Below are 9800 nucleotides of genomic sequence, written 5' to 3'. Positions count from 1 at the left end.
GGAGATCTGGGAGAGAGTTGCGCTCCTTTTCCGAGTCCTGCCTCTCACGGTGGAGACTGTTCTGTGTCATGTACTGATCCCTGTTCCCAGTCATCTGGCCTTTTCCTTTCAATATACACTAACTATTGTTAAGTATGTCATCTGGCTTGCTTGAAACAAGTTAGTTTACGAGCAAGCACCGGTGTCGTACTTTTAGATATTGGGAAGGGCCAGATATAGACTATTACTCCGACTTCAGACGGACTATCATCGTTTGAGTCCAGGGATATTTTATCATCTGTGGCGACCGGACGTCTCGGCTCTTTGTGCTTTGGTAGGGGTCAGGTGGAGATTGGATTCTGAGCTATCCTGTTTCTGCCCTTGCTTTGTTTTAGTTAACTTTTATTTACCTTATTTTATTTTTGTACATTAAATTTTGTTTAACACGCTGTTTTTAACTTGTATAATTTTGCTGTGTTTTTACATTTTTACTTTTGTACATCTTGTTGTACATTTTGCTATATTTAACTTGTGTTTTATTTTTAATTTCTGCTCACATTTTGTTCATTCTACATGTTTATTAAAATTGTATCTTTTTGTTTAACTTTAATCTACTTTGTTTAACTTTTGTACATTTTTACTTTGCTTATTTTCCCTTGTATTTCTACTTTTTTGTATAATTTTGCTGTGTTTTATTTACTTTGTGTCTTTTTGTCATTTTTGTTTTGTAATTTCTGTACATTTTTCTCACTGTCACCATTTTTGTCATTATTTCATTGTACATTTTGCTTTTTGTACAGTCCCTTGTTTTGGTTTTGTACTGTTCCTTGTTTTTTCAATAAACACAAATTGGGCTTTGTGTTTTAATTGTACATAAACAAAGCTTGATACGTTCTTTATTTTTAAGTATATAGTTAATTTCTTTTCAATAGATGTCGCCAAAAATGTGAACACTATGAAATTAGCTTAAATACTAACTGCTCAAGAGTTTAAGACCATAACAAAAATAAGTCCTAAACAGGGTAGGAAATGCCCAACAAGAGGTCTCAGTAGTGAGTTGCACGGCCGTCATTGCGTATAACTGCAAACACTCGCTTTGGCATGATCGATAGAGGCGTTTGCAAAAGGCTGGCTGGAATGTTATTCCAAGTGGTAAAGATGGCTTCACGAAAATCATGCACTGTTTGAAATTGATATCCATTTTTATAGACTTCCCTTGCCATCCACCCCCAAACATTTTGAATGGGGTTCAGTTCGAATGAACACGTTGGATGGTCCAAAAGTATCACGTTATTCGCCAAGAAAAATTCCTTTGTTCTGTGGGCATTGTAGATTGCAGCGTTGTCCTGCTGAAAGATCCAGTCATTTCTACACAAGCGAGGACCTTCAGTCAATAAGGATGCTCTCTCCAACATGTCAATGTAGCCGACTGCTGTTTGACGCCCCTGTATAACTTGAAGCTCCATTGTTCCATGGAAGAAGAAAACACCTCAGATCATGGTGGAACCTCCTCTACTGTGTCGTGTAAAAAATGTCTCTGGTGGGATATCCTTATCGTGCCAGTAATGTTGAAAGCCATCTGAACCGTTCTGGTTAAATTTTGTCTCATCAGAGAACAAAACCTTCGTCCACTTTTCTATGTCTCATGTTTGGTGCTTCTCAGCAAAGTTTAACCGAGCTGTTTCTGTGGTGTGAAAGGAGGCGTGGCCTTTAGATACGTTTACGGTTTTCAACGCCCTTCTCTCGTCGATACCCTTTTATTGTTCTTCAGCTGCATTCTGCGTCCGTAAGTACCTTAATCTGATTCGACGATCGCCTGGTGTCTTGCCAGACAACCCGTCGAATCCTCCTGATCGACGCCGGCGAAACTTTCTTGGGCCGACCACTTGAAATTCTCGTTCCGTATTCTTCAGGATCCTTTAAGAAATTTGCAACAGCAGTTTTACTACGCCCAATTTTACTAGCGATGGCACGCTGAAAGAGATCTTGCTTTTGCAGCTCGACAATTCTGCTATGTTCAAATTCTGTCAACTTTTTAGCCTTTGCCATGTAACATAGGAAATGTCAGTGGATGATGTTGATAACGATAATGCTTGAACACAAATGACTAAATTTCGTCACGTGTTTACCGATTAACGCTTCGTTTCAGTATTATCTTGAAACTTTAACTAGCAAGTATTTAGGCTAATTTCATAGTGTTCACATTTTCCATATTAAATGCTAAAAACGTTTTTTATTTTTATTTTCTCTTTTCTTATTTTCATCTTTCTAAGCTCTTCTCAAATAAGTGGTTGAGTCTAACAAAGAAAAATGCATTTTTTATGTTCATTGGCCTTAAGATGTTGGTAAGCAGAGTATGTGTATAGAAACATGATCCAGTAAATCATGAATATTTTTCATAAAGAAACAGTCATATCTCTGTGTGATGACATGTGAGGTGAATTTGGTTGAAGGTGTTCATACTCCAAACAACAAACATAGAATTTATTTGTTTTAACCAAAATCAGTTCAGCTGATCGTCACATCTTCGAGGAGAAAAAAGTGAACGTAGTCGGCGATGTGTTTCGATCCTATAATATCAGACTTTAAGTATACAACATTGATCTAAATATTTTCCCCATTTATTATAGTTATAACACAAAACAACCGTAAACTCGTTAGAATGTACGTTTTGTACAGGTTGTATAGTTCATTTTTTTCTGTCCCGAAGCAGGTAGATATTTTGTTTGTTTGATTTTTGAATTTCGTTGAAAAATACAGAAGGGCTGTCTGCACTAGCCTTCCCTCATTTAGTAGTATGAGACTAGAAGAAAAGCAAGTAGTCTTCACTACCCAGCGCCAGTTCTTGGGTCACACTTTTATAAATGAATAGTGGGATTAACCGTCTTATTATAACGGACCCACGACGAGCTCTCCTGACACTCAGATTACCTCATGACCATACTGTGCCGGTAGACATACACTTCGTCAACAGTAACGAGATACTTCTCTTTCTTACATGACAGAATGCTTGGTGTGACCTGTATTACACTCAGATTACCTCATGACCATACTGTGCCGGTAGACATACACTTCGTCAACAGTAACGAGATACTTCTCTTTCTTACATGACAGAATGCTTGGTGTGACCTGTATTACACTCAGATTACCTCATGACCATACTGTGCCGGTAGACATACACTTCGTCAACAGTAACGAGATACTTCTCTTCTAACATGACAGAATGCTTGGTGTGACCTGTATTACACTCAGATTACCTCATGACCATACTGTACCGGTAGACATACACTTCGTCAACAGTAACGAGATACTTCTCTTCTTACATGACAGAATGCTTGATGTGACCTGTATTACACTCAGATTACCTCATGACCATACTGTGCCGGTAGACATACACTTCGTCAACAGTAACGAGATACTTCTCTTCTAACATGACAGAATGCTTGGTGTGACCTGTATTACACTCAGATTACCTCATGACCATACTGTACCGGTAGACATACACTTCGTCAACAGTAACGAGATACTTCTCTTTCTAACATGACAGAATGCTTGGTGTGACCTGTATTACACTCAGATTACCTCATGACCATACTGTACCGGTAGACATACACTTCGTCAACAGTAACGAGATACTTCTCTTTCTTACATGACAGAATGCTTGGTGTGACCTGTATTACACTCAGATTACCTCATGACCATACTGTGCCGGTAGACATACACTTCGTCAACAGTAACGAGATACTTCTCTTTCTAACATGACAGAATGCTTGGTGTGACCTGTATTACACTCAGATTACCTCATGACCATACTGTGCCGGTAGACATACACTTCGTCAACAGTAACGAGATACTTCTCTTTCTTACATGACAGAATGCTTGGTGTGACCTGTATTACACTCAGATTACCTCATGACCATACTGTGCCGGTAGACATACACTTCGTCAACAGTAACGAGATACTTCTCTTTCTAACATGACAGAATGCTTGGTGTGACCTGTATTACACTCAGATTACCTCATGACCATACTGTGCCGGTAGACATACACTTCGTCAACAGTAACGAGATACTTCTCTTTCTAACATGACAGAATGCTTGGTGTGACCTGTATTACACTCAGATTACCTCATGACCATACTGTGCCGGTAGACATACACTTCGTCAACAGTAACGAGATACTTCTCTTTCTTACATGACAGAATGCTTGGTGTGACCTGTATTACACTCAGATTACCTCATGACCATACTGTGCCGGTAGACATACACTTCGTCAACAGTAACGAGATACTTCTCTTTCTAACATGACAGAATGCTTGGTGTGACCTGTATTACACTCAGATTACCTCATGACCATACTGTGCCGGTAGACATACACTTCGTCAACAGTAACGAGATACTTCTCTTTCTAACATGACAGAATGCTTGGTGTGACCTGTATTACACTCAGATTACCTCATGACCATACTGTGCCGGTAGACATACACTTCGTCAACAGTAACGAGATACTTCTCTTTCTTACATGACAGAATGCTTGGTGTGACCTGTATTACACTCAGATTACCTCATGACCATACTGTGCCGGTAGACATACACTTCGTCAACAGTAACGAGATACTTCTCTTCTTACATGACAGAATGCTTGGTGTGACCTGTATTACACTCAGATTACCTCATGACCATACTGTGCCGGTAGACATACACTTCGTCAACAGTAACGAGATACTTCTCTTTCTTACATGACAGAATGCTTGGTGTGACCTGTATTACACTCAGATTACCTCATGACCATACTGTGCCGGTAGACATACACTTCGTCAACAGTAACGAGATACTTCTCTTTCTTACATGACAGAATGCTTGGTGTGACCTGTATTACACTCAGATTACCTCATGACCATACTGTGCCGGTAGACATACACTTCGTCAACAGTAACGAGATACTTCTCTTTCTTACATGGCAGAATGCTTGGTGTGACCTGTATTACACTCAGATTACCTCATGACCATACTGTGCCGGTAGACATACACTTCGTCAACAGTAACGAGATACTTCTCTTTCTTACATGACAGAATGCTTGGTGTGACCTGTATTACACTCAGATTACCTCATGACCATACTGTGCCGGTAGACATACACTTCGTCAACAGTAACGAGATACTTCTCTTTCTTACATGACAGAATGCTTGGTGTGACCTGTATTACACTCAGATTACCTCATGACCATACTGTGCCGGTAGACATACACTTCGTCAACAGTAACGAGATACTTCTCTTTCTTACATGACAGAATGCTTGGTGTGACCTGTATTACACTCAGATTACCTCATGACCATACTGTGCCGGTAGACATACACTTCGTCAACAGTAACGAGATACTTCTCTTTCTTACATGACAGAATGCTTGGTGTGACCTGTATTACACTCAGATTACCTCATGACCATACTGTGCCGGTAGACATACACTTCGTCAACAGTAACGAGATACTTCTCTTTCTTACATGACAGAATGCTTGGTGTGACCTGTATTACACTCAGATTACCTCATGACCATACTGTGCCGGTAGACATACACTTCGTCAACAGTAACGAGATACTTCTCTTTCTTACATGACAGAATGCTTGGTGTGACCTGTATTACACTCAGATTACCTCATGACCATACTGTGCCGGTAGACATACACTTCGTCAACAGTAACGAGATACTTCTCTTTCTAACATGACAGAATGCTTGGTGTGACCTGTATTACACTCAGATTACCTCATGACCATACTGTGCCGGTAGACATACACTTCGTCAACAGTAACGAGATACTTCTCTTTCTAACATGACAGAATGCTTGGTGTGACCTGTATTACACTCAGATTACCTCATGACCATACTGTGCCGGTAGACATACACTTCGTCAACAGTAACGAGATACTTCTCTTTCTAACATGACAGAATGCTTGGTGTGACCTGTATTACACTCAGATTACCTCATGACCATACTGTGCCGGTAGACATACACTTCGTCAACAGTAACGAGATACTTCTCTTTCTTACATGACAGAATGCTTGGTGTGACCTGTATTACACTCAGATTACCTCATGACCATACTGTGCCGGTAGACATACACTTCGTCAACAGTAACGAGATACTTCTCTTTCTAACATGACAGAATGCTTGGTGTGACCTGTATTACACTCAGATTACCTCATGACCATACTGTGCCGGTAGACATACACTTCGTCAACAGTAACGAGATACTTCTCTTCTAACATGACAGAATGCTTGGTGTGACCTGTATTACACTCAGATTACCTCATGACCATACTGTGCCGGTAGACATACACTTCGTCAACAGTAACGAGATACTTCTCTTTCTAACATGACAGAATGCTTGGTGTGACCTGTATTACACTCAGATTACCTCATGACCATACTGTGCCGGTAGACATACACTTCGTCAACAGTAACGAGATACTTCTCTTTCTAACATGACAGAATGCTTGGTGTGACCTGTATTACACTCAGATTACCTCATGACCATACTGTGCCGGTAGACATACACTTCGTCAACAGTAACGAGATACTTCTCTTTCTAACATGACAGAATGCTTGGTGTGACCTGTATTACACTCAGATTACCTCATGACCATACTGTGCCGGTAGACATACACTTCGTCAACAGTAACGAGATACTTCTCTTTCTAACATGACAGAATGCTTGGTGTGACCTGTATTACACTCAGATTACCTCATGACCATACTGTGCCGGTAGACATACACTTCGTCAACAGTAACGAGATACTTCTCTTTCTAACATGACAGAATGCTTGGTGTGACCTGTATTACACTCAGATTACCTCATGACCATACTGTGCCGGTAGACATACACTTCGTCAACAGTAACGAGATACTTCTCTTTCTAACATGACAGAATGCTTGGTGTGACCTGTATTACACTCAGATTACCTCATGACCATACTGTACCGGTAGACATACACTTCGTCAACAGTAACGAGATACTTCTCTTTCTAACATGACAGAATGCTTGGTGTGACCTGTATTACACTCAGATTACCTCATGACCATACTGTACCGGTAGACATACACTTCGTCAACAGTAACGAGATACTTCTCTTTCTAACATGACAGAATGCTTGGTGTGACCTGTATTACACTCAGATTACCTCATGACCATACTGTGCCGGTAGACATACACTTCGTCAACAGTAACGAGATACTTCTCTTTCTAACATGACAGAATGCTTGGTGTGACCTGTATTACACTCAGATTACCTCATGACCATACTGTGCCGGTAGACATACACTTCGTCAACAGTAACGAGATACTTCTCTTTCTTACATGACAGAATGCTTGGTGTGACCTGTATTACACTCAGATTACCTCATGACCATACTGTGCCGGTAGACATACACTTCGTCAACAGTAACGAGATACTTCTCTTTCTAACATGACAGAATGCTTGGTGTGACCTGTATTACACTCAGATTACCTCATGACCATACTGTGCCGGTAGACATACACTTCGTCAACAGTAACGAGATACTTCTCTTTCTAACATGACAGAATGCTTGGTGTGACCTGTATTACACTCAGATTACCTCATGACCATACTGTGCCGGTAGACATACACTTCGTCAACAGTAACGAGATACTTCTCTTTCTTACATGACAGAATGCTTGGTGTGACCTGTATTACACTCAGATTACCTCATGACCATACTGTGCCGGTAGACATACACTTCGTCAACAGTAACGAGATACTTCTCTTCTTACATGACAGAATGCTTGGTGTGACCTGTATTACACTCAGATTACCTCATGACCATACTGTGCCGGTAGACATACACTTCGTCAACAGTAACGAGATACTTCTCTTTCTAACATGACAGAATGCTTGGTGTGACCTGTATTACACTCAGATTACCTCATGACCATACTGTGCCGGTAGACATACACTTCGTCAACAGTAACGAGATACTTCTCTTTCTAACATGACAGAATGCTTGGTGTGACCTGTATTACACTCAGATTACCTCATGACCATACTGTACCGGTAGACATACACTTCGTCAACAGTAACGAGATACTTCTCTTTCTAACATGACAGAATGCTTGGTGTGACCTGTATTACACTCAGATTACCTCATGACCATACTGTACCGGTAGACATACACTTCGTCAACAGTAACGAGATACTTCTCTTTCTAACATGACAGAATGCTTGGTGTGACCTGTATTACACTCAGATTACCTCATGACCATACTGTGCCGGTAGACATACACTTCGTCAACAGTAACGAGATACTTCTCTTTCTTACATGACAGAATGCTTGGTGTGACCTGTATTACACTCAGATTACCTCATGACCATACTGTGCCGGTAGACATACACTTCGTCAACAGTAACGAGATACTTCTCTTTCTAACATGACAGAATGCTTGGTGTGACCTGTATTACACTCAGATTACCTCATGACCATACTGTGCCGGTAGACATACACTTCGTCAACAGTAACGAGATACTTCTCTTTCTAACATGACAGAATGCTTGGTGTGACCTGTATTACACTCAGATTACCTCATGACCATACTGTGCCGGTAGACATACACTTCGTCAACAGTAACGAGATACTTCTCTTCTAACATGACAGAATGCTTGGTGTGACCTGTATTACACTCAGATTACCTCATGACCATACTGTACCGGTAGACATACACTTCGTCAACAGTAACGAGATACTTCTCTTTCTAACATGACAGAATGCTTGGTGTGACCTGTATTACACTCAGATTACCTCATGACCATACTGTGCCGGTAGACATACACTTCGTCAACAGTAACGAGATACTTCTTTCTTTCTAACATGACAGAATGCTTGGTGTGACCTGTATTACACTCAGATTACCTCATGACCATACTGTGCCGGTAGACATACACTTCGTCAACAGTAACGAGATACTTCTCTTTCTTACATGACAGAATGCTTGGTGTGACCTGTATTACACTCAGATTACCTCATGACCATACTGTGCCGGTAGACATACACTTCGTCAACAGTAACGAGATACTTCTCTTTCTTACATGACAGAATGCTTGGTGTGACCTGTATTACACTCAGATTACCTCATGACCATACTGTGCCGGTAGACATACACTTCGTCAACAGTAACGAGATACTTCTCTTTCTAACATGACAGAATGCTTGGTGTGACCTGTATTACACTCAGATTACCTCATGACCATACTGTGCCGGTAGACATACACTTCGTCAACAGTAACGAGATACTTCTCTTTCTAACATGACAGAATGCTTGGTGTGACCTGTATTACACTCAGATTACCTCATGACCATACTGTGCCGGTAGACATACACTTCGTCAACAGTAACGAGATACTTCTCTTTCTAACATGACAGAATGCTTGGTGTGACCTGTATTACACTCAGATTACCTCATGACCATACTGTGCCGGTAGACATACACTTCGTCAACAGTAACGAGATACTTCTCTTTCTAACATGACAGAATGCTTGGTGTGACCTGTATTACACTCAGATTACCTCATGACCATACTGTGCCGGTAGACATACACTTCGTCAACAGTAACGAGATACTTCTCTTTCTAACATGACAGAATGCTTGGTGTGACCTGTATTACACTCAGATTACCTCATGACCATACTGTGCCGGTAGACATACACTTCGTCAACAGTAACGAGATACTTCTCTTTCTAACATGACAGAATGCTTGGTGTGACCTGTATTACACTCAGATTACCTCATGACCATACTGTGCCGGTAGACAT

Source organism: Tachypleus tridentatus, unplaced genomic scaffold (genome assembly GCF_004210375.1).
Source record: "Tachypleus tridentatus isolate NWPU-2018 unplaced genomic scaffold, ASM421037v1 Hic_cluster_2, whole genome shotgun sequence".
In the NCBI taxonomy this organism is placed as follows: domain Eukaryota; kingdom Metazoa; phylum Arthropoda; class Merostomata; order Xiphosura; family Limulidae; genus Tachypleus; species Tachypleus tridentatus.
Note: the sequence above shows the minus strand (reverse complement) of the source record.